At 38.9% G+C, this 24619-nt stretch overlaps 1 protein-coding gene and 1 pseudogene across 1 annotated transcript in view; one reads left to right on the top strand and one right to left on the bottom strand.

The window, feature by feature from the left end:
- LOC121105845 overlaps positions 1-24619 on the bottom strand; it is a 145305-nt gene that overhangs the window by 90929 nt on the left and 29757 nt on the right. The window lies entirely within an intron of this gene.
- Positions 14437-15707, top strand: LOC103658723 (annotated as a pseudogene).

Below are 24619 nucleotides of genomic sequence, written 5' to 3'. Positions count from 1 at the left end.
CTTAGTCTGCTCAGGCTACCATTAAAGAATACCATAGACTGGGTGGCTTAAACACAGAAATAAATTTCTCACAGTTTCAAAGGCAGGAAATCTAAGATCAATGTTGGCTAACTCCATGTCTGGTGAGGGTATCCTTCCTGGTTTGCCGGTGGCTGCCTTCTCACTGTGTCCTCACATGGCACAGATTTTCTCCCTCTTTCTCTCTCTCCCTCTGCCTCTCTCTCTTGTTATAAAGCCATAGCCCTATCATGTCAGGGCCCCCTTTACGGCCTCATTTCACCTTAATTAGCTCCTAAAAACCCTATTTCCAGATACAGTGACACTGATGGTTAGTGCTTCAACACAAAAATTTGGAGACACAATTCAGTCCATAGCAATTCCCAAGTGATCATTTCACTCCTTCTCTTTGAAACTGTCACTCAATCTCTCCATGACCCTCGCTGTTCACTATAAGTTTATATTTATTAGGAAAGTTGAAGCATTTAGACAGGAACTCCCTCGTCTTCTCCCATGAAAACCTGCCTCATGACTCCTACAACTTCCTGATCTTTACTATGGATGATGTGTCTTGGCCCACGTCCAAAGACAGCCTGGTCAAAGACTTCCACGGTCTCCCAGATCCTTGCCAGTGACTGTTTCTATAATTATTTGCTCTCAGATCCTGCCGTTTGAATTTCTGTTCCATTTTTCTGCTCCTCTTCATTGAAATTGTCTTCAGAGTTATCTAGAATTGTTGTCTTTACTCTTTCAACTCACATTCACTCCTAACTGACCTCAATTGGACATCTGTCCCTATAACTTCCTTGACTCTGTGCTTGTCTAGTTATGGATAACCACCGTAACTTAAACATTAGTGGCCATTCTACCATTTTTTTCTTGCTTGCCCTCTCAGCAGTATTCAACAAAGTTGGTCAACACTTCCTTCCTTTTTCTAAAAAAATACATGTTTATTTAAAAAATTTATTGCAGGACTGCTTGGGTGGCTCAGTTGGTTAAGTATCTGCCTTCGGCTCAGGTCATGATCCCAAGGTCCTGGGACTGGGCTCCCTGTTTAGCAAGGAGTCTGCTTCTCCCTCTTTCTTTGCCCCTCCTCCCCCCACTTGTGCTCTCTCTCTCTCTCTCATGCTCTCTCTCAAATAAGTAAAATATTTTTAAAAAGTTTATTGTGGTAAGAACACTTAACACAAGATCTACCCTCTTACCCGATTTTTAAAGTATACAATACGGTATTGTTATCTATAGGCACAATGTTGTACAGCTGATCCCTAGAATATATTCATCTTCCTTCTTGAAACAGTTATTTTCTGGGAGTCCATGACACCATACTCTCCTGGTTTCCTTTTATTTCACCAGCTGCTTTTCTTAGTCTCCTTTGGGAACTCCATCTTCTCCGTTATGTGAATGCTATAGGTATGAGCAATCCAGGGCTCTATCTTGGTCTTCCTTCTTTGCTCTATTTATGCAGTTTTCAAATCAACCTCATTAATCCCATGGCTTCAAATACTGTATGCTGATGATTTCCAAATCTTTATGTTTAGCTCCGACTTCCCTTCTGAGCTCCAAATTATATATCTAGGTCCCTGTTAGACATCTCCACATTAATTTTAAATGGGTATCTTCAATTTAACATGGACCAAATAAAACTTTTATCTTTCTTTCCCAAGTCCAACCCCACTGGGTCTTGTCTTTCAGTATATGGCATCAACATCTACCTAGTTGTTGAAGCCAAAATTCTAGGAGTCAACATTGATTCTTCTCCTTCTTCATTCATCTTCATATCTGAACCCATTTTAAGTCCCACTGACTTTACCTCTAAAAGTATTCTGAAAACTTTCACTTTTCTCTGTTTCCACCATATCCTTTTATCCAAGCCACCAGAATCTCTCTTCTGGACTATTCCCATAGTCTGCTAACCATACCAGGGCTCTCTCCTATTCCCTACCCCCAGGATAAATGGAATCCAAGTGGAATGGCAATGTGGTAGCCAGAGTATTTTTTAAAAGTAAAAATCAAACCGTAACCCTCCCTTGCTTGAAATTCCTCTGATGACCTCTCATCAAGATTAGAATAAAATCTAAAATCTTGACCTAGAAAACTCCAGGGCTTGCAGCATTTTCAATGTATTCTTTGATGGAATTATGGTTTACAAATGATTTCACCACTAAGTATGATATTAGCTGTGAATTTTTCATAGATGTTCTTTATTTTTTTAGATTTTATTTATTTATTTGTCAGAGGAAGAGAGAGAGAGAGCACAAGCAGGGGGAGCTGCAGGCAGGGGGAGCTGCAGGCAGAGGCAGAGGGAGAAGTAGGCTCCCCACTGAGCAAGAACCCCGATGTGGGACTTGATCCTGGGACACTGGGATCATGACCCGAGACATAGGCAGACACCTAACCGACTGAGTCACTCAGGTGTCTCTATAGATGTTCTTAATCAGGCTGGGCAAGCTGCCTTCTATTTCTAGTTTGTTGAGTTTTTCTTTTTTAATCCTGAAAGAGTGTTGAATTTTGTCAAATACTTTTTCTGTATCATTTCAGGTAATCATGTGGTTTTGTCCTTTCTTCTACTAGTATGATGTATTAGATTGATTGATTTTTATATGTTGAGCCAACCTTGCATCACTGGGATCCATTTTATTTCATTACAGTGTATAATCTTTACATGTTGTTGGATTTGGTTTGCTGGTATTTTTGTTGAGGAATTTTTTGTCTTCTCATGAAATCTTTGTCTGGTTTTGGTAGTAGAGGAATATTGACCTCATAGAATGAATTTGGAAGTGTTTCCTTTCTTATTTTTTGAAAGAATTTGTGAAATATTGGTGATAATTCTTCTTTAGGTTCGGTAGAATTCATTAGTGAAGTTACCCAGGCATGCACTTCTCTTTGTAAGATATTTTTTGATTACTAATTCAATCTCTTCACATGTCATAGGCCTGTACAGATTTTCTATTTCTTCTTGAGCCAGTTTGGTAGTTTGTATCCTAGAAGCATTTGTCCATCTCAACGGGGTTATCTGATTTGTTGACATACAATAATTCATAGTATTCCCTTATAATTCTTCCTATTTCTATACATCAGAAACTAATTACTATTTTAAAATCTTATTTTGGAGGCACCTGGGTGGTGTAGTCAGTTAAGCCTCTGACTCTTGGTTTCAGCTCAGATTGTGATATCAGGGTCGTGAGACTGAGCTCTGTGTTGGGCTTCACATTCAGCATGGAGTCTACTTAACTCTCTCCCCATCTCTCTCTGTCCCTCACCCTTGCACTCTCTCTTTCTCTCTAAAATAAATACATCTTTTTAAAAAATCTTATTTTAGTTATCTGAGTCTTCTCTTTTTTTGGTTGTTTGACTAAAGGTTTTTCAGTTTTGATGTTTTCAAAGAACAAACTTTCATTGATTTTATTTGTTTTTCTATTCTTTATCTCATTTATGTTTGCTCTAATCACTATTATTTTCTTCCTTCTGTTTTCTTTGCATTTAGTTTCTTCCTCTTTTTCTAGTTTCTTGAAGTGGAAAGTTAGGCTATTGATTTGAGACTTTTCTTTTTTAACCAGTGTTTATTGCTATAAATTTCTCTCTGAGCATTGCTTTACCTCCATAAATTTTGGCATGTTCTGTTTTCACTTTCATTCACTTCAAAGTATTTTTAATTTTGCTTTTGGTTTAGTCTTTGACCTACTGATTATTTAGCAGTGGGTTGTTAAATTTCCACATATTTGTGAATTTCCCAAATTTTCTTCTGTTACTAATTTCTAATTTCAATTTATTGTGGTTAGAGATCATCCTTTGTATTATTCCAATCCTTATTTAGATTTGTTTTGTGCCCTAATATGGAGAATATTTCATGTGTACTTGAGAAGAATGCGTATTCTGTTGTTGTACAGATTATTGCATAGATATATAATAGTTCTATTTGGTGTATAACATTAAGTCTTCTATTTCCTTGTCGATCTTCTATTTGTTCTATTTATTATGTAAAGTGGGATATTGGAATCTCCAATTATTATTATTATTAAACTGTATTTTTCTCTCTTCATTTCTGTTTTTGCTTCATGTATTGGGAGCTCTGTTATTTGGTGTGTATATATATATATATGTATATGTATATATATATATATATATTTTAAAGATTTTATTTATTTATTTATTCGACAGAGATAGAGACAGCCAGCGAGAGAGGGAACGCAAGCAGGGGGAGTGGGAGAGGAAGAAGCAGGCTCACAGCAGAGGAGCCTGATGTGGGGCTCGATCCCATAACGCCGGGCTCACGCCCTGAGCTGAAGGCAGACGCTTAACCGCTGTGCCACCCAGGCGCCCCTGTATATTTTTAACATAACTATATCTAACTTGTGCCATTTCATTTTAAATGCAATTTTCTTATTTGAAAAACTCTGTAAAAACCACGATACTTTTTTGAGGTGCCTGACTAGCTCAGTAGGAGCAGCATGTGACTCTTGATCTCTGGGTCATGAGTTCAAGCCCCACATTGGTTTATTTATTACTTAAATAAATAAACTTAAAAAATATTTAAGAAAAAAACCAGAATACACTCATTCTTATGTTGTATATCTGATCACTATGGTTTCCTATTTCTTATTTAAGAAACTCTTAGAAAATAGTCATTAATGGGTAGTAAAGCTTAAGTCTTTTACATTTCCATCTGAATTTGTAAACTTTGAATTACGTTTTCATTTTGTTTCTTTGATTGCTGTCATTATGCACTGTGTTTTTTCCTGAAAACAAACAAAAATTGCCCGAATCTGGGAATCTAAACAAAGTCATCTAGATATTCATTTTTGTTCTTTCTCTCTCTTTGTATCAATCTCTCTGTCTTTCCTTTTTCCATTTATTCCATCTTGGTGTTGGCTCCTTTTTTCAGGTGGATAAATTTTCCTAAATCCAGAGGAAAGAGACCTCCTCTTTCCAATGGTTTCAACATTCCAGGATTCAGTTTTACACCTATCTCTGAACCAATCAGTGTGACCAGAGGTATTGATAGATTACAGTGATTGAACAGGCCTGGGACAGAGACCCCCTATGGAGCTGGTGGTAGAAACAGCCCCGACCACCCACAGGAGCTGAGAGCTGGGGAGGAGGGCTTTCTCAAAGGAAAACTGAGGTGCTTTTATTAGAAGAAAGAAGAGATGTCGAGCAAGCAGAAGCAACAGATGATCGATGTCCCTCATGTGTCAGATCATAAGAATCACCAGAACAAGTGTTGAAAACAGAGATTCCTGGGTGCTACCCCATTCTTATTGAATCAGAATCACTTAGAGGAGTTGTCTAGAAATTGGTATTTTTAATAGTATTCATGACGGCTCCCCTTTTGTCACTGCTTCTACTAAAATGTAAACAAGTACTTGGAGTGTTCCCTTTCCATCTATCTTGAAGATATACTTCTCAGCTAGGCTACACACCCATGCTAAAGAGGAGTGAACAATTACTGGCTGCATTTAAGTTGTGTAGATGTGCCCTTGAAATTGGTATGGGGATGATCTGAAACAGATATCGATACTTCTCTAAACCATCAGGGAATTATTCATTCCTTTGACTTCTGTGGTCTAGAACCAATGACATGTTTTATTTTTAAAATAGGACAAATGAAAACAAAATAGAAAACTCTTCTAATTAATTTTTTTCTCCCAAAGGCACAATAGATAAATGGCTGTATTCTGGATTTGTTAGGAGGGGAGGCCATATTTTTCATGTCTATAATTATACCTACACTCCTTATTACTAAACATCTGTTTAATCCTCATCAGTAGAAGACATCCTCAGTAGATTGAAAAGTCATAGTGAGCACCAATGAGTTACTTGCTGGTCAGCTTTGTTAGTTGATTTAAGTGTGTGGTATGTGAAGTGGCTCTGACAGTAGAGGTTCACTGCCTCTCTTGTGCTTTCATGAACATGCATTGCCTTCTCTGGATTCTATGTACCTTGTGGATCTGAGTTTAAAGCCAATATGTACCAATGCTAAAGAAACTTGAGCTACAATATGTACATATGGACAATTAGCACCATGGAACTCAGGCTTTAAAATGTCCAACAAGAATAACAGTAATAACAACAATACCAACAGCATTAAATTGAAATTAAAATAACATTTACTGAGTATTTTCTTTTTTAAAAAAGATTTTATTTATTAATTTGGCAGAGAGAGAGAGCACAAGCAGGGGGAGCAGGAAAGGGAGACGCAGGCTCCCCACTGAACAGGGAGCCCAGCATGGGGCTTGATCCCAGGACCCTGGGATCATGAGCTGAGCCTTACAGACTGAACCACCCAGGTGCCCTATTGAGCATTTTCTATGTACCTACCTTTGTGTTAAACACATAACATGAATAATCTATTAAATCCTTACAGCAACCATATGAGGTAGTTGCTATAATTATCCTTATTTTATGGTGAGGAAACAGAAGCACCAAGAAATCTACATAAGTTCACATAGCTATGAAATGGCTGAGACAAATTTAGTACAATCTGTCTCCATCTATATCTACCTACCCTCTCTTCTTAGTGAGTAATGGATATACAATGCCAGTGGGAATAGATATGTTTGGTAATAATGTGTTTATTTGACACATAGGAGGACAAGGTTAGCAGAATCATCTTATGTATATCTGAACTAATGACCTTGACTTCATTAACTCAGTATTTCACACAGCTAAATGAGCTTAGCACACACTTGGGTGTTTTAGAACACTTGGAAGTGATTAAAGTCTTGCCTCTAGGTTGAAGCTCCTGGGCTGGAAAGGAATGGACTTCAGGAGGCCCTGCTGTCTATTGATGTGGGGTAGACAGATTAGATTCACAGAATAAAGGCAAATGAACGTTCAAGTAGAAACCTGCACCGTTCGAGTTCAACGAAAGCAAGAATGGAACTCGTTCATTTATGGCCACCACCAAGAAGTCCTCACTTATTCAACCTGTGTCTCCAAGGAAAATTTTTGATTTTTTTTTTCATAAAAAAGTTATTTCCACATTAATTTTATTTCTTCAAAAATGATGGTCAATTTTTTTCAAAAACTTCTTAGTCTTTTTATTAGCTTCTTGGAAAGTTAGAAGTAGCCCCGTTATATCCAAAATTGGTTTGAATTAGGTACACAATTAGGAGTCCATCAAGCTGGAGAGAAATTTGAACTTTCCAACACCAGTTTATCATCCTTTTTTATAAAACAGGTATCAACAAAAGAAAAAGGGAAAGCTTGCCTCAACAATCCAATGCAAAGAACCTCCCAGTTTGTTTTTTCTTTAATTATTGTCAGTCCTTGAGAAATGTACATATCTGTTGCAATAAGCAGGAGTTGTGGCATGCTCTGTGAAGATGGGCCAAGCCTCCTGCGGGACTGTGTGAATGGAATTCAGTATACATTGCAGCCTAAAAATATTGTAAGAGCATTCCATTCTTCTCATGAGACTTTTCTTCCTTTCTTATTCAGCTGCATTCAGATCTCTGTGGGGAGCAAGTGAGAGTCTGTGGATTCAATGAAATGTAAAAGCAGAGGAGACTTCCAGAGAGCCTTCTTTCTGTCCCTAAAGGTCTTCATTTGTCTACCATGCTTGATAGATCAGTTTAGTCCAGAATTCACTGATACACGAGAGATATTGACTTGCCCTATTGTGTAAACATAGAAAGCCCCAAATCGAAACCCCTGCCAGTGACCCCAAGCCCCAAGCTTTAGGAACTATGGGATTGAGACAAGAAATTGTGAGAGTCAACAATGGCACTGACAACCATACGTTATTGACTCAGACTGATTAGAAATTAAAGCACCAACCCCAGAGGAAAATTTGCAAAGAAATCAGGGAGTGCTCGTGTGCTCTATATTCTCAAGCTCTTATTTTTGTCTTGACCGAATCATTACCAACAGAGGCAAGTAGAAAACCTGCAAAGTACTTTTGTAACTTCTTTCCCTTTAAAATAGTTGTCATTGACTAATGCCCCATGTGAAAAGCGGGGATGGGACTTGGATGATTTATATTAAATTTTGCCTCTACTTCTGAATTGATGTGACTATAGAGAATTCATATCACCTCTGGATGCCTCTATTTTTTAAAATTTACAAAGAGCTAGGTAATCATATCTTCCTCCTTTCTAATCCACCAAGACAGTTATCAATCAGGCTATAGGCAATGATGTATTGAATTCTGAGCAAAGAAGGCTCTGATGAAATTCAGGGGAATACTTTTTCACCTTCCTGTTGTATTTTCCCTTCATTAAGAATCAGTGTTGTTTCTTTGCATCCAACAGACAGCAGAGAAGCACAGATATGTCCTGTCTTGTTCCTGGTATCTTCCTTCTCTCCAAAACATTATCAGTGATTTCACCAATAGGAAAGCAGAGTTTGGGAGGTTGGATTTGTCAGTTAACTTGTACTCCCTCTGCTGGTTGAATGGCTCGTATTTCTCTTGCCATGACTCCCAAGCTCTAAGATTAATTAATTAATTAATAATTGACTTATTTATTTACTTCGGTGAAGTTGAAAATTCCGTGCATTTTTTAAGAGAATGACCAACTTACAACACTATGTTTCCTAGTACTTGGAAGAGTTGTCATCTTACTTAGCACAAATGAGAAGGATAGGTTCATAAAACTAGGTTTTAGCAAAGTTGTGTTATCAAGGATTAGCAAATCTACCCAACTCCAACCTTCTGATGATACATACAAGTAAAGACATAGGCAATTAACCATTGCTTTTAAAACACTGGATGGGTAGCTTGGTACACATGGGAGCAGTCTGATAAAAACAGCCAGAATCATCAAATATGTTTAAATTCATGGGTTCATAATAATATGAACAAAACCCCTAATCAGTCACCTTTAAATGATGATAAAGAATCAATTAATTATTTTGAACACTGGTAAAATAAGAGGAAAGAATCAAGCAATTATCCTGTCTTTTCTGTATGAATTATACTACTTGAGTAATTTAAAGTAGATGAAAGAAGTATTTCTTTATATAAGTATTCCCTCCAATAAATGTAAAAGAAATGATAAAGTTAGACTATCACCATCTTTAAATCCCTAATCAATTCATGTATCTAGGCATCAAGCATCAAAGGCTACTTACATCACAGAAAGAGCCAGATCATGTGCCTCCTGATAAAAGAATACATCACCACCTATGAACTTGCCAAAGGTGTATAACCTGAGTCTGATCAAGCCTCTGGATCCAGCTGCCAATTTGCAGGAAATATGGAGGGCAGAGGAAATGCTGAACTACATCATGAGTGTGCAATCAGCAAAACTCAGACTATGGGAATCTTTACAGGTCACATGCCCTGGGTTCTTCGGTAGATAAATTGCAAAGATAAGAAATGGATAGAGAGGAAATCTCTACACTAAAAATGACTTAAAAGAGATACCATTTTTTTTAAAAGAGCACATCTTAACTGGAGTGTTTGAGGTACACTCTTGGGTAATAAAAATATGAAGAAACAGAGGAATGGTTATGATGCTAGTCATGTTGGTGCTTACCTCTGGAAAGAGGGAAGGTGTTGAGATTGGAATGGGACAGGTGAAGGTGCTTCAGGATGTTACCAAAGTTCCATTTCTTGACGTGGGTGGTTGTTACAGGGTGCTCACCTTATAATAATTTACTAAGCTATGAATTTTGGTGTGATTTTGGTTTCTGTGTTTTATTTTATCATAACAAGTTTTTAAAACAGGCATCCACAATGAGAAGAGTCCCTATTCGCTGCTCACTCAGTCCCCCTTCTCCCTGTTTCCTACATTTCTCTCCCTCTCTTCTGTTTCTCTGTCTCTCTGATTATTATCATGATTACTCTTCCCAGTTCCCGGCTCTCACCACCAAGCTCCCTCATGTGGCTTTTTTTTTTTTTAATAAAGATTTTATTTATTTATTTGATGGAGAGAGAGACAGCCAGCGAGAGAGGGAACACAGGCAGGGGGAGTGAGAGAGGAAGAATCAGGCTCCCAACGGAGGAGCCTGATGTGGGGCTCAATCCCGGGACTCTGGGATCACGCCCTGAGCCGAAGGCAGACGCTTAACCACTGAGCCACCCAGGCGCCCCATTTTGTGGCTTTTTTAGATCCAAGTTGAAGCTCTTGTCTGCTTGTTGGTTTCGATGACTGCCTCTGCCTAGTCTAATGTCACAGCCAAATGGAACAGCTGGGAAGAGAAGAGAGAGTGAAAAATTCACTTCTATTCCCTGATTTTCAAGCTCTGCCACAAAAACTCAATTTCATCAGAGCTCATGTTGCATTGTGCTTGCCACTGTATAATTGGTACATTTACATGATTTCATATTTTTTTAAAAATCTGGCTTATCTTGTTAGTTTTTGGTAAATTTAACTTAGATTTAAATGGTAGACTCAAAAAGGATAAATCTATTACACAAAGGTGTTTGAGAAACAACTAATTAGTTTTGAGTACCTTCCATAAGCCATTCACCAGGTTGCTTTTCTTTATAGAGGTTATAAAAAATAGTAGCTACCATTTATTGAGTATCAGGTATGTGCTAGGCAGTTTACAAATACTGTCTCTAATCCTAAAAAGGACATATCATCTCTACAAAGTGGGTATCATTATCTCTACTTTACAGATAAGGAATGTGAAGTCCTGAAGGGTAAGATGATTGGTTCAAAGTCATACAAATAGTCACTTATGAAAACAAAATTGAACCCATACCCTTCTGGCTCCAGAGTTTGCTTTTTTTCACCCTGAGACAGTGACTGAATATTGACCTACGGACATGGAAGTTTTCATTGTATCTTTAAAGTGTCATTTTCTAAATTAACCTCATGATGAAGTATGGCGCTGGACTTGAGTTTTCGTATGAGCTCTAAGATCTGTGGAAGATGATGTGTTGGGGGTGGCTGTCCTTCCTGCCACGAGTGTAAAGCACAACTGTCATGGCAAATAGATAAAATCACAGTTGAGTATCATAAATTAATGCTAATTTGAGAGAAGACTTCCTGATTGCCCTGATAACTGTCCCTTTTCCTTTTCAGAATCTGGCACCACCTTCCTTCATTCATGATTTCCTTTTCTCTTACTACCGTGTAATGGAAGCTTGATGTGTTGATCATACACTGTTGATTTCTTGGTAAATCAATGGAAAATGACCTTTCTTCTGGACTGCTAGGTATTGATAAAGAAGTAGAATACTTAAAGGAAAATTGACCCCTTATTATATTCAATCTCAGAGCTCTTTTGCATTTGGACACACAGGAGATGGTAAAGAAGATCAAACTAAAAGAGAACATACTCGTTTTATTGTAAAATTTGTTCTTCATATGACTTATTCCTCACTTAGCAAAAAAACCACTTGGTGCTGGGAGTTTTCTATTCTGGGGATTTGCACAATCCAGTTTATTTTTTGCACAGAAATAAATATGCATAGACAGGGGAATAAGAACTTGGCTGAGTTTCTTGCTTAGTAGCAGTTTTATGAGGAAAAAAAAAACCTTTTATTTCATTAAAAAATTCACCTTTAAAATTTTTCTCTTATAGCTTTTCAGATGGAATTTGAAAAGGTTTATGATGATGGTGGGGGAGAGAATCATTTTTTGAGTTGCTTAAGCATTAATGGATTGGCACGGTCTATTTAATTAATCTGCCACAAATGGAGCAGAGCTGCATTAAGACACACTTTATTTGTATGACTCTTACCTTCATAAGGCTACATATTTTTTCATTTTCATAAAAGTGTGGATGTTGCTGATACTGTTTTCTTCTTTTTAACGAAATCTAAATCACACAACACACATTTATGTAAACCAAACAAAAACCTGTGTTTTTCTTACTGAGTTTCCTTGAAAGAAGAAGCCCTCTAATATCTGAGAATGAGTCTTTGGTCATTTTTTTTTTAATGCAACTAATGATAGATTTTTAAAGTGCTAAACACGGACTTGAAAACTGTTTATATATTAACACCTGGACTTACTGAATATTTCCAAAACAATCAAGTTATATATCTTTCTTTTGAAGAATCTGGCTACCACTAGAGAAACTCACATTCCACGGACACAGTAATGACATGTATACCTAAAGATCACTTGAAAAACAAGAGTTTCAAGTTTCTGACCCTACCATCCGTAATGAAAGTTATTTGGCCAAATGAGAGGCTTAAGTGAGTTAAGTTAGTGGGCGACAGGAAAGAATATCTCACAACAATGAAAACCCAGAGTTCTAAAAATCGGAAATCCCTCAACAGGCAGTGGTTCTTAGCCCAGCTATCTATTAGAATTAGTGGGAGGGAGTGTGTGTGAATGCTTTCAATAAATACTGATGACCTGTCCGTCCCAGGTCTTTAGGTGTGGATCACAGGCAACAATATTTTTAAAAGCCCTCCAGATAATCTCCATGTGCGGCCAGTGTTAAGCACCACAGATCTACATGATAATTTCTCAACACGTTGCAAATTCTGGGGAGTGTGGAATGATTTATTCCTTGATCAGAAGGTCTGATTTAAATATGGAAGGCAGTCAGCAAGGTTTGCTCACTGGCAATTCCTGTATTTCCTGAAGAAGGCAATGCTGCATGGGGGGGTTTATGTGAAGGCTCCATAGATATTTTGCCAGACGTCTGTGGCACCAGAAAGTGTGGAAACTTTTCAAAATGATATGTTCCCAGACTACAGAAGGTTTATTCACTCAGGAGCCTGCGAAACAAGTGTTTCTGGGGGTCTGGGAAGCTTTTTACATAAGGGCATTGAGAGCAAATGAAGCTAGGGAAGGTTCCTTGCCTGCCTTTCTGTTTTTATTTTCTGAAATTTGTCAGTGGTACCTGGACTGATCGAGATATAATGACAATCACATGAATGACCTGGAATGATGTTTCCCCTGATGAAGGGCAGTTTGGTAAAAGCCCAAAGATCACACTTTACATCAAAATCCTGATGTTCATGTTCTCCCAAGCCGTCTCTCCCATTGATAATATCTTCCAGTTTCTTTTGATATAGTGGGTAATTTGCTATGTTGGGAGGTATTTTCTTCGCTTAGCTCATCTGATCTGAAACAAGGGTGGTGTGTGGGGTGGAATTGCTTTCTGGACACTGTGGCATTTTAGGGGAAAAAAAAAAAAAGACCAGCCTGTGTGGCTCATTCTAATTTATCAAAAGCTGCCAGGCTTGGCTACACTGCAGATCTTGCAATCTACTTCAATGTAAACATTTTAATTACTATTTCTAACATTTGGCTTTCATTAAAAGTCAGAGAAAAACTTAAAAAAAAATTCATAAAGTAAATACTGGAAAACCCCTTTAAAAAGCCCACCCCCCATCACACAAATGCGCACACACACACACACACACACACACACACGATTTTGATTTAAAGACAAAAAGAAAACTCTATAAACAAAAGAAGAACAAGAAAAAGAAAAAGAGTGGGAGAGAGGGAGTGAAGGAAGGAAGGAGGCAAGGAAGAAGGAAGGATTATAGAAAAGGAAGATAATAGAAAAGAAAAGAAAATTATGTACCCCTATCTTAATACCACTCATAAAAATTAACTAGAAGTGGGTTAAAGAATTAAGCATAAGAAAGAGCTGGTATGTAAAACTCCTAGAAGAAAACATAAGGAAGAAGCTCCTTGACACTGGGTTTTGGCAATAAGTTTTTGGACATGATATCAAAAGCATAAGCAATCTGAAAAAAAAATCAACAAGTGGGACTACATCAAACTAAAAAGCTTCTGCACAGAAAAAAAATAGTAAAATTAAAAGGCAGCCTATAGAACTGAGACAATATTTGCAAACTACATATTGGGTAGAAGGTTAATATCCAAAATATATAAAGAACTCATACAACTCAATAACAATAACCAAAAACTAATAATCTGATTAAAAATAGGCAGAGTACCTTAGTAGATATCTTTCCAGAGAAGACATTCAGATGGTCAACAGGTACATAAGGATGTTCAACATCACTAATTATCAGGGAAATACAAATCAAAACCACATTGAAATGTCACCGCACACCTGTTAGAATGGCTATCACCAGAAAGATGAGTTAACAAGTGTTGGGCAGGATATAATTGTTTAAGTCACTATGGAGAATATTATTGAGGTTTCTCAAAAAATTAAAAATACGACTACCAGGGGCACCTGGGTGGCACAGTTGGTTGAGTGGCCCACTCTTGATTTTGGCCCAGGTCGTGATCTCTGGGTCGTGAGATTGAGCCCAGAACCAGGCTCTGTGATGGGTGTGGAGCCTGCTTGGGATCCTCTCTCTTCCTCTCCCTCTGTCCCTCCCTACTCATGCTTTCTCTCTCTGAAAATAAATTTTTAAAAATAAATAAATAAATAAAAATACAACTACCATATGACCCAGCAATCCCATTCCTGGGTAAGTATCCAAAGGAAATAAAAACAGGATTTTGAAAAGAAATCTGGACTCTCTGCTCCTCTCTGTTTGACAGACAGCTGCATCTTCTGGTGCAGTACCAGCCACATCCCTGAGACAGTGTGGTGAAGATTAGAGTAAACGGATTTGGTCATATTGGGCGCCTGGTCACCAGGCCTGCTTTTAACTCTGGCAGAGCGGATATTGTCACCATCACTGACCCTTTGTTTGACCTCAACTACATGGTCTACATGTTCTAACATGATTCCACCCATAGCAAGTTCTATGGCACAGTCAAGGCTGAGAATAGGAATCTCGTTATCAATGGTAAACCCATCTCCTTCTTCCAGGAGTGAGATCCTGCCAACGTCAAATGGGGTGATGCTTGTGCTGAGTACGTTGTGGAGTCACTGGGGTCTTCACCATGGAGAAGGCTGGGTTTCACTGGAAGCATGGGGTCAAGAGGGTCACCACCTCTGCCCCTTCTGCTGATGCCCCCATGTTTGTGATGGGAATGAACCATAAGAAGTATGACAACTCCCTCAAGATTGTCAGGAATGCCTCCTGCACCACCAACTGCTTGTCCCCTCTGGGCAAGGTCATCCATGAGAACTTTGGTATCCCTGGGGGGGGACTCATGAACACAGTCCTTGCCATCACTGCCACCCAGAAGATCATGGACATCCCCTCTGGGAAGCTGTGGTGTGATGTCCCACGGGCTGCCTACAGCATCATCCCTGCTTCTACTGGCTCTGCCAAGGCTGTAGGCAAGGTCATCTCTGAGCTGAATGGGAAGCTCACTGGCATGGCCTTCTGTGTTCCCACCCCCAACATGTCAGTCATGGTTCTGAGCTGTCACCTGGAGAAAGCTGCCAAATATGAAGACATCAAGAATCAGGTGAAGCAGGCACCAGATGGCCCCTTCAAGAACATCCTGGGCTACACTGAGGACCAGGTAGGTTGTCGTCTGCAACTTTAACAGTGACAGCCACTCCTCCATCTTTGATGCTGGAGCTGGCATTGCTCTCAATGACCACTTTGTCAAGCTCATTTTCTGGAATGACAATGAATTTGGCTACAGCAACCAGGTGGTGGACCTTATGGTACACATGGTCTCCAAGGAGTAAAAGTAACCATCAGACCCAGCAAGACCAAGAGAAACAGAGAGGCCCTCAGCTGCTGGGGAGTCCTTGCACCAACTCATCCCCTACATAGTGAGAATCTCCCAACCTCCATAGTTTCCCTCCCAGACCCCCTGAAGAAGAGGAGGGACGTGGGGAGCCATACCTTGTCAGGTACCCTCAATAAAGTATACTGTACCTAGTCAAAAAAAAGAAAGAAAGAAAAAAGAAGAAGGAAAAAAAGAAAAGAAATCTGCACTCCTGTATTTATTACAGTATTATTCACAATAGCCAAGATATGGAAACAACTTAATGTCTATCAGTGGATGCACAGATAAAGAAGATGTGGTATATGTACAATGAAATATTATTCAGCCATGAGAAAAAAGAAAATCCTGCCATTACCAACAAAATGGATGGATCTTTAGGGCATTATGCTTAGTGAGATAAGCCAGTCAAAGAAAGAGAAATATTGTATGGTATACCTTATATGTGGAACCTGTAGAACGGACAAATTTGTAGAAACAGAGAGTAGAATGATGGTTAATAGGGGCTGGGGGAACTGGGGAGATATTGTTAAAAGATACAAACTTGCAACTAAAAGATGAATAAATTTTGAAGATCTAACACATAGCATACGGATTATAGACAATGCTGTATTACATAATTCCAAATTGCTAAAAGACTGGATCTTACATGTTTCCACCACAAAAAAAGAAATGACGTGTGTGTGTGTGTGTGTGTGTGTGTGTGTGTGTGTGTGTGTGTATAAATTAGTAGATGACTCTGTCCCTTCCCCCCAAAAAAAGCTGTAGTATAATTTGATGAGTTCTTCCCATCTAGCTCTGAAGGTCCCTGTTAAGTTTGATTTCACAGAATGTATGTTATTGGATAACACAAGATACAACTTCATTTATCCTCCTATACCAGGAGTGTTAGTTTCAGTTGACATGTGTTTCCTGTTCTGATATGCAACTCTATGCTATATGGTTAGTCTTAGTTGAAAGACTATATTCTAGAAAGTAGTAACATATCAAGATCATAGTAATTCTCCACAAAGCCGAGAAGGAGCAAAATAGGTTCCGGAGGTAGTAGAGGATTATAGTAGGCTGTAAACATTGGATATTACCTTGAGTGCCATGAAAAACCACTGAAGGGGTCAGAGTAGAGGAGTAAAATAACCTGGCTTATATTTTAAAGAAACCACCTTGATTATTGGGTTAAGAATAGACTATAGAAGATAAGGACAGAAGCAGAAAGATCAGTTGAGAGAAGACTGCAATAGTCCAGGAAAAAGATGATGTAACTTGGACCAGGATGATAACGATGGAGGTGGAGAGAGGTATAGGTATACTTAAAACATAGATGCAGCAGGATTTGGTGATAGATTGGATGGCAAAGAGAAAGAGGTTAAGGAGTCAAGAGTATAAAGTTTTGTTTTTGGAGCACTTAAAATGACAGTAGACATTAACTGAGATGAAGGAGATCACTGGAGGAACAAGTGTTAGGATGGAGATTTGGGGTTTCCTTTTGGATGTGTCGTTTGAGAAAACTATTGAGCTCCTGAGTGGAGAAGGCAGCATTTGGTGGCATACAGACTCAATTCCTCAGGGAGTCTGGAGTTCAGGGGAGAGGCTGGGGCTGGAGATAAGAATTTGGGTCAGATCCAAACAGTGTAGCATGTCGTGTTGCTGTAGAATATTGGAGAAGGCATTGCTTATAAAAAGGTGACTTTTAAGACTATTATATTATGTCCTTTTGAGTTGTCTTTTTTACTTTAGACTCTTAAGCTATTATAATTTAAAGGTTTTAGCTTTTTTATTTTCATCTTTTATATGTATTTTCTATGACTTATTACAAATATCTATGCTTTATGTATCTCCAGATCTACTCTATCCCGAGAAGTGATCAACACATATCTGGTAACTGCATGAATTTTATGTTTTTGTGTCATCTTTAAAATGGAATCTGAAAGGTTTTTTATATTGCTTGGTATGATTTGTGAATATCTTTAATGTTGAATTTCTCCCAGAAAAGCTAATCTCTCACATTATATGAAAGGTATTGGGAAAATAGGATTCAGAACCTTGAGCAATCTATAACATGAGGAAAACTGAAGCCAGAGGCCACTATTTAACCTCCTTCCCCCACTCAGTCTGGACACCAGTCATGACCTAATGCAGGACCTAGGTTCTGGTAGTGTGTGGGATGGAAATGGCCCTAAAAATTCTGGCTAAGTTAGCCCAAATTTAACTATGTGAATGCTCAACAGGCCAGACTATCATAGCAGGTCTGGGGGCAGGTACTAGTAACTGATGTCTTTAGAACTTCTGGACCAAGTGTAACCAAAAGAACAAAAAAAAATGTCCACGCAGTTTGACTGATCAGCCCAGGTAAGGTTGAAATAGTACTTCCTGTGTTCTTCTGGAATGGAGAAAACTTAAGGTTTGGTTGGTTTTCTCAGGTCTCTTGCAGGTGGCATAGTCATCTGCTGAGAGATACGAGGAACCAGAGGTAAGTTGGCACTTGCTTAGATACTTTTGGCATCTTATATTTTATACTTCTGAAGACACTAAAGTCAGAAGAAAGATGGGACTTAAACAAAAACAGAAAGGTTGTAACTTCACCACTTGGATTTTGGCTTTCTGTGCACTACTTCACTCAGTGATGATTTATTGAACCCCTACTCTGTGTTGGGGGCCGTGACTTATAAATTGGGTTTTATTATTGTTCTTGTCAATTGCAATGTATCAGTTTATTAAACAGTAGAAAATAATGCCTTTATTACTGTTAAAATTAATAATTCAAAGCAGCGGGGCGCCTGGGTGGCTCAGTCATTAAGCGTCTGCCTTCGGCTTAGGTCATGATCCCAGCGTCCTGGGATCCAGCCCTCCATCAGGCTCCCTGCTTCACTGGAAGCCTGCTACTTCCTCTCCCACTCCCCCTGCTTGTGTTTCCTCTCTCGCTGGCTGTCTCTCTCTCTCTGTCAAATAAATAAATAAAATCTTTAAAAAAAATAATTCAAAGCAGCTAGCATCAGTAATAGAATTTTGACAGAATTTAACTACAAGCAAATTCTTCACAGTGAAATAAAAATATTCAGTGAAATAGGATATTAAAAGACAATAAGTTGGAAGAAAAAGTTTTGTCCTTCATACATGGCAAACAAATGGATCTTCTTTGTAGAGAAATATCATATGCATCGTTTTTATTATTTTTAAAGGTTTTTTTTTTTAATTTGAGAGAGAGATAGAGAGAGAGCGCACATGAACAGGTGGGGAAGGGCAGAGGGACAGGGAGAAGCAGATTCCCCACTGAGCAGGGAGCCCGATGTGAGGTGAAGTTCAATCCTAGGATCCAGAGATCATGACCTGAGCTGAAGGCAGACACTTAACCAACTGAGCCACCCAGGTACCTCTGCTTTTATTTTACTTTATTTTTTCATATGCATTGCTTTTTAAAAAATACTATAAATATAGAAAAATAGATAAAAGTTAAATAATTATTCAAATAAGAAACATAAGCAGCTGATAAATGTGAAAAAACTTGAATATTACTAGTAATAAGAATTTTTGCAACTACAAATAACAACAAAATACTATTTTTCCCCATTAACTTTTTATGAATTGGGTTTTGAAGGCTGCATGTAAGTTCTATCTATCTATCTATCTATCTATCTATCTATCTATCCATCCATCTATCTATCTATCTATCTATCTATCTATCTATCTATCTATCTATCAGATGAGTTGAATGTAAATTAATGAAGTGAACAAGAGGGTGAGGATCCAAGAGAAGGATCTAGAGTACTTGAAGTCTGAAGTAGTATTTTGTGTTCAGAGATACATGAAAAGTTCAACACTGCTGGAGTTTACTGTGCAAGAGGGAGAAAAAGAATGTAGAGTGAGGCAAGGTGAGTATGAAGGGTCAAGATTATGGAAGACTTTGGGTAGGTAATGGTGAAGACCTTGAATGAATCAGGAGGGGATCAGGAGCGAGTGAAGGATAGGGGAAATCCCAGGTGGATTACAGTTTTTAGGGAGAGCACTTTGACCCTGCAGGCAGGGTGAGGCTGAAGACCAGATGACCCCTCAAGCATTATAGGTGTTCCAGGGAGATGGGGGAGCTTGAATCTAGCCAAGAAAGAAGGGCTGTAGAGATCAACCAGAGCAACCAGCAGTTTCTGCAACACCTCTCCTCCAGTTTACAAGGATTAACTTGTGATACACACTTACATTCAAAGGAAAACACCACCAAGGACACAATTAGCCTCTTCTCAATTTAACATAGGTTCACCCTTCAAAGTTAACATGCCCCTCCCTCTGTTTCCCCTAGAATGACCATGGGATGGGGATAGAAGGCTGTTTTTTATTCCAGAGCCGGGTGTCGCTTGTGGTCAGTGAAAATTGTGGGCTACTTTCTGCGTGTCACTGTGGTTAGCTGGTCCTCACCCGGGCTGGAGGTATCTGATAAAGCAAGGATTTGGACTCGAGTTTTAGGTACCTCCTATCTTAAGGCTCCTGCCCAGACCCTGGGGAGTTTCCTGGAACACTGAGCTCTATTGCTATACTTTAATCAGCTCTCCTTGAAATGGCAACCAGGAAGAGATGGGCTCTGAGGAGAAAAGAACGCTGTAAGTCTCAAGAAAGACTGAGAGGGTTTTCAAATTCGTGTAAATGGAATGTATTTTTTGCCTTTCCATGAACATACTATATCTGGTTATTGCCGTCCTAATTCATCCTGCATAGAATGAGGATAACTAACCTAGTTTATAGCTAACCCTCCTCTAGCACTCCACTTCTTCTTTTTAAAGAAAAAATATTGTCAATAACTTCATAAGTTGACCAAGAAATATACAATTTCAGTTTTAAATTATGAATTATCCTTTAAAACGTATATGACTTACATTTTTATTTATTTAAAAAAATTTTATGGCCACTATTTTTTAAATGACAGAGAACAGTTAGTGGATCTAACTATAGCTAGGTTAGCAGATCTATAGCGAATATTCAGAAATACATAGGAGCTGCTTCACGTTAAGTTTAAGCTGAGCCCCTTGGAGTTAGTAAGAAAGTATATGAGTAGAAATTTGGCAAAATTAAGAGTCAAATACTAACTAAAGTAAAAGCAGTTCTCTGCTGGGTGATTGGGAATGAATCAGAAAACCCATAATGTGAGGATGGGTGTTTCAGAGGTGAAGGTGTACAGAGTACAAACCGGAAGGGGAATATGTGTTCTCTAGGTATTTTATAAGTAAGGAATTTGAAAGCTAAATCAGTTAACTGCCTTGGCAAGGTCACATACTTAGGGGCAGAGCCTGGATGAACATTTATCTCTCTTGACCCAAAGCCCATGACTTTTTCCAGTATCCTATGTTATCCTGTGATGAGGTATGGAATTGGAGATTTCAGTGTCTCTGGAGCTACACAGATAAAGTCACCAGAATAGAAAGAGAGGTAAGATTCTATGAGAAAATAACAGAGACAGAGCTGCAAAACTAAAATCATAGGTCTGATTAATTTTTCCAGGTTGTAGAAAACGACGGCTGTCTCCTCAAGCATGAAGAGAGGAGGAGGGTGGGATTATTGACAGAAGGGCGCTCTGGGCCTTATTTGGTGTTTAGCCCAGAAAATGGTGTAAAAGTCCAACTTTAAGAAAAACCTTCAGGTGATATTTTTCACACACACACACACACAAAAATAGTAAAGGATGTAAAGGTCCAATTAAGAAGCTTATCTGATAGAAGACTCTAGCGCATTGTTAAATAATTATATTGCTCTTCTAATTGCCAGGGAAGAGGGTGGAGATCTGTTAAACTGTACAATAGACAAGGCACTACAAGGAATCCAGATAACAGCCAACAGAACTGGTTATAAAAAGATTAGAAGCTCTTGAAGTTAACCAAACAGAAGGAGCAGATAACACACATCTGCAGGTTCTAAAGGCATGAGCAAGGGAGGGGTGAACCTTAGGACTGCAGCCTACACAAATGGAAGGTTGAGGAAGAATCTGACTCACTCAGGTGTCAACTGTCTAAGATATTTTGGTAAAACAATTTTCTTTTCTTTAGAAAGAGAGAGAGCAAGCATGTGCCCATGGGGGGGACAGTGAGGATGAGGGGCAAAGGAAGAGAGAGATTCTTTTTTTTTTTTTTTAAGATTTAATTTATTTATTCGACAGAGATAGAGACAGCCAGCGAGAGAGGGAACACAAGCAGGGGGGAGGGGGTGGGAGAGGAAGAAGCAGGCTCATAGCGGAGGAGCCTGATGTGGGGCTCGATCCCATAATGCTGGGATCACACCCTGAGCCAAAGGCAGATGCTTAACCACTGTGCCACCCAGGTGCCCCAGAAGAGAGAGATTCTTAAGCAGGCTCCACACCCAGTGCAGAGTTCCAGCAGCAGCTCCATCTCACAACCCTGAGATCATGACCTGAGCCGAAATCAAGAGTCGGACACTTAACCGACTGAGCCACCCAGGTGCCCCTAGGTAAAACAATTTTCTAAACAAAGTTGGTCTGAATGATTGGTCTTCAATTTTGGACAGTCTTCTGAAACTGAATCACAAGACTTTTTAAAAATTTTTTTAAGATTTCTTTCTTTTTCTTTTACTTTTCCTTCCTTCCTTCTTCCCTTCCTTCCTTCCTTTCAAGAGCATGTGAGCTGGGGTCAGGGGAGAGGGAGAGGGAGAGAGAATCCCAAGCAGACTCAAGGACAGGCAGGAACCCAACGCAGGGTTGTGGGGGGGCAGGTCTCATGACCTGAGATCATGACCCAAGCTGAAATCAAGAGTCGGAAGCTCAACTGAATGAGCCACCCAGGCACCCCACAAGGCTTTTATGATAGGTGTGGGAAAGAGCACTCCAGGGATCTATGACTCATAAAACTTAAGGGTAGTGCTCAAACAAAGAGGAAAATAAAAATTTAGATATAAAGCATCTCCTGTAACAGGTGATCGCTAGAGTCTTAATTCTAAGACCCTGCCTTGATGTTATCCCTATTGTACAGACCTCAGAAAGGGTTGATTGATTTGGATGAGGCCATCCTGCTAATAAATAAGTGATGGATAGGAATTATTCCTGGTTGTGTCTGATGCCTGTCAATTTCTCATAATAGCACAAAGTAGACCAATGGGAAGAGTTACAACTCCTCATTTTCTCCTCTGTCAAGACTGGAGCAGAGGGAGCAGCAGAAGATGCTTACAGGAGGCAGGTCAGTTCACCCTGTGTCAGTTAATATGTGCCTGGAAATCATATGCTACAACATTTTCCAGGTAGTTTTTAAGGGAACTTAGAAAGAGGTTCCCAGACTCAGGCCCCCAAATACTGTGCAGATAGCAATCGTTCCTCTATAGCTACAGGATAAAATTTAGCATCCAAACTCTACATTTTGGCGTTCAAGACCCTCACCAGTCTGCCTCTAACCTAGCAATTTTGCCTAAACATTTTTTTTTGTGAACTATACCAAATGCTTAGAAAAGTATATAAAACATATATGTACAGTTTAAGACATGGTAATTATTAAGAGTAGCTATTATATTCTAGGCACAGTGATCACAGTGCCTTCTTCCTATTATCATACTTGATCTTCACAAAATCTGAAGGTATCCTTATTGTGTAGACTCTAAGGGTGGGGGGTGTGGTGGAGTTTAAGTAACTTGTTCAAAGTCATTATAGCCACACAGCTAGTTAGAGAGAGAGAGGGATTTGAATTCTGGTCTGTCTGACGACAATCATGTACTTCCTGTCTGGCAGAAAAATGTCTTCCCCATGCTGTTCAGGCACATCATCAACTTTTTCTTGCCCCATCACCATTCTCATCAGACTCAGCCTCAGTCACAGAGTCTGTTCACCATAGCTGTCCTGAGCCTAGGTGAGGGAAAATGTTCATGGGGAAGAACGGTCATGAAGTCAAGATTTATGCACGAGGTTGGTGACCATTTTGTCATTGCTTATTCGCTTTAAGGCAAAAAGAAAAAAATCTTTACAGTTGTGAGCAGGATATTGTTCGAGTCCTAATAGTGTTGACAGACAAGCTGTCAGTATAAATATGTTCTAAATATTTCATGGGACTAAAAACTATATCCTGTTTATCTGAAATCCAAATCTTATTGTGTGCACTGTATTTCATTAGCTAAATCGGCAATCTCTGAGGAGAAAGGCTTCCCATTGCCTCCCATTCTCGGAGTAAAAAATAAATGAAAATAGCTAAAGCAAACATAGAGCCAGAAGTAAGCAGTCCATGCTCCCTAATTACATGGAGCAAAACTCTTCTCCCGCAGACCTCCCTCAGCCTCTGCTACGTGGAGCACTACCGCTGAACGCAGGTGCTTTAGGAAACGGATCTGCGTGAACTGGAAGTTGGACTTCTAACTTTGCGTAAGCTTGAGCAATACACTTAATCTCACTGAATCTGGTTTTCTCACTTGTAAAGTTAAAACACTGGACAAGATAACCTCTGAGGTCTTTCCAGTTCCAAAAATATTCTCCTTTTTCTAAAAGAAGTGAAAGGAAATAAAAAATTGGTAAACATATATTGAGTGCCTGGTATTATACAAGGTATTTCAATATCTTATTTAATTCTCAAAATAATTTAGAGAAGCAAATTGTATTATTCTTGTAATAATACCATAGTGGTGACCTTCATTGTCTCCTACTCCCACTCTGAAGAAGGACTAAGTGCTTAGATGCCTTGTAGAAATGGGTTAAATTGCATCGCACATTAACTAGAAATGGATAGCTCACTGAAGATTTGGTGGATGACAAGTACCACCACCACACCAGATCCTTCTATTCTAAATTGTGAAGTTCCAATCTGGTACCAGCTATCATCTTCTCAATTCTCAAGTTCCTTTCTTCCCAAACCTTATCAATCATATTGTCCCCATTTGTCTTCTTTGGTGGGATTAGACTCAAAAACAAGGTAGAAATCAGGGCATTTTCAAGGTGGAGAGAGGCTGTTTGAACTGGCCAAGAACTAATTTTAAGCACTGAACATCTGATAGTAAAAAGCTTTTGGCTGACTTTCAGAAGAAGCTCTTTAACTTCCATTGATAAGCAATTTAATCAAGGAGAAAACCACAACCACAACTATGAGTTTAACCAAAAAGAAAATGCACACAAAAACCTTGCAGTCTGCAATATGCCTCTTTGTTGTGTGGCAATTTTAATTATGTTAAAGAGGCTAAGTTCA

The sequence above is a fragment of the Ursus maritimus genome, unplaced genomic scaffold (genome assembly GCF_017311325.1).
Source record: "Ursus maritimus isolate PB19 unplaced genomic scaffold, ASM1731132v1 scaffold_3, whole genome shotgun sequence".
Lineage (NCBI taxonomy): Eukaryota > Metazoa > Chordata > Mammalia > Carnivora > Ursidae > Ursus > Ursus maritimus.
The sequence above is the reverse complement of the archived record's forward strand: the minus strand, read 5'-3'. Positions and strand labels throughout refer to the sequence as shown.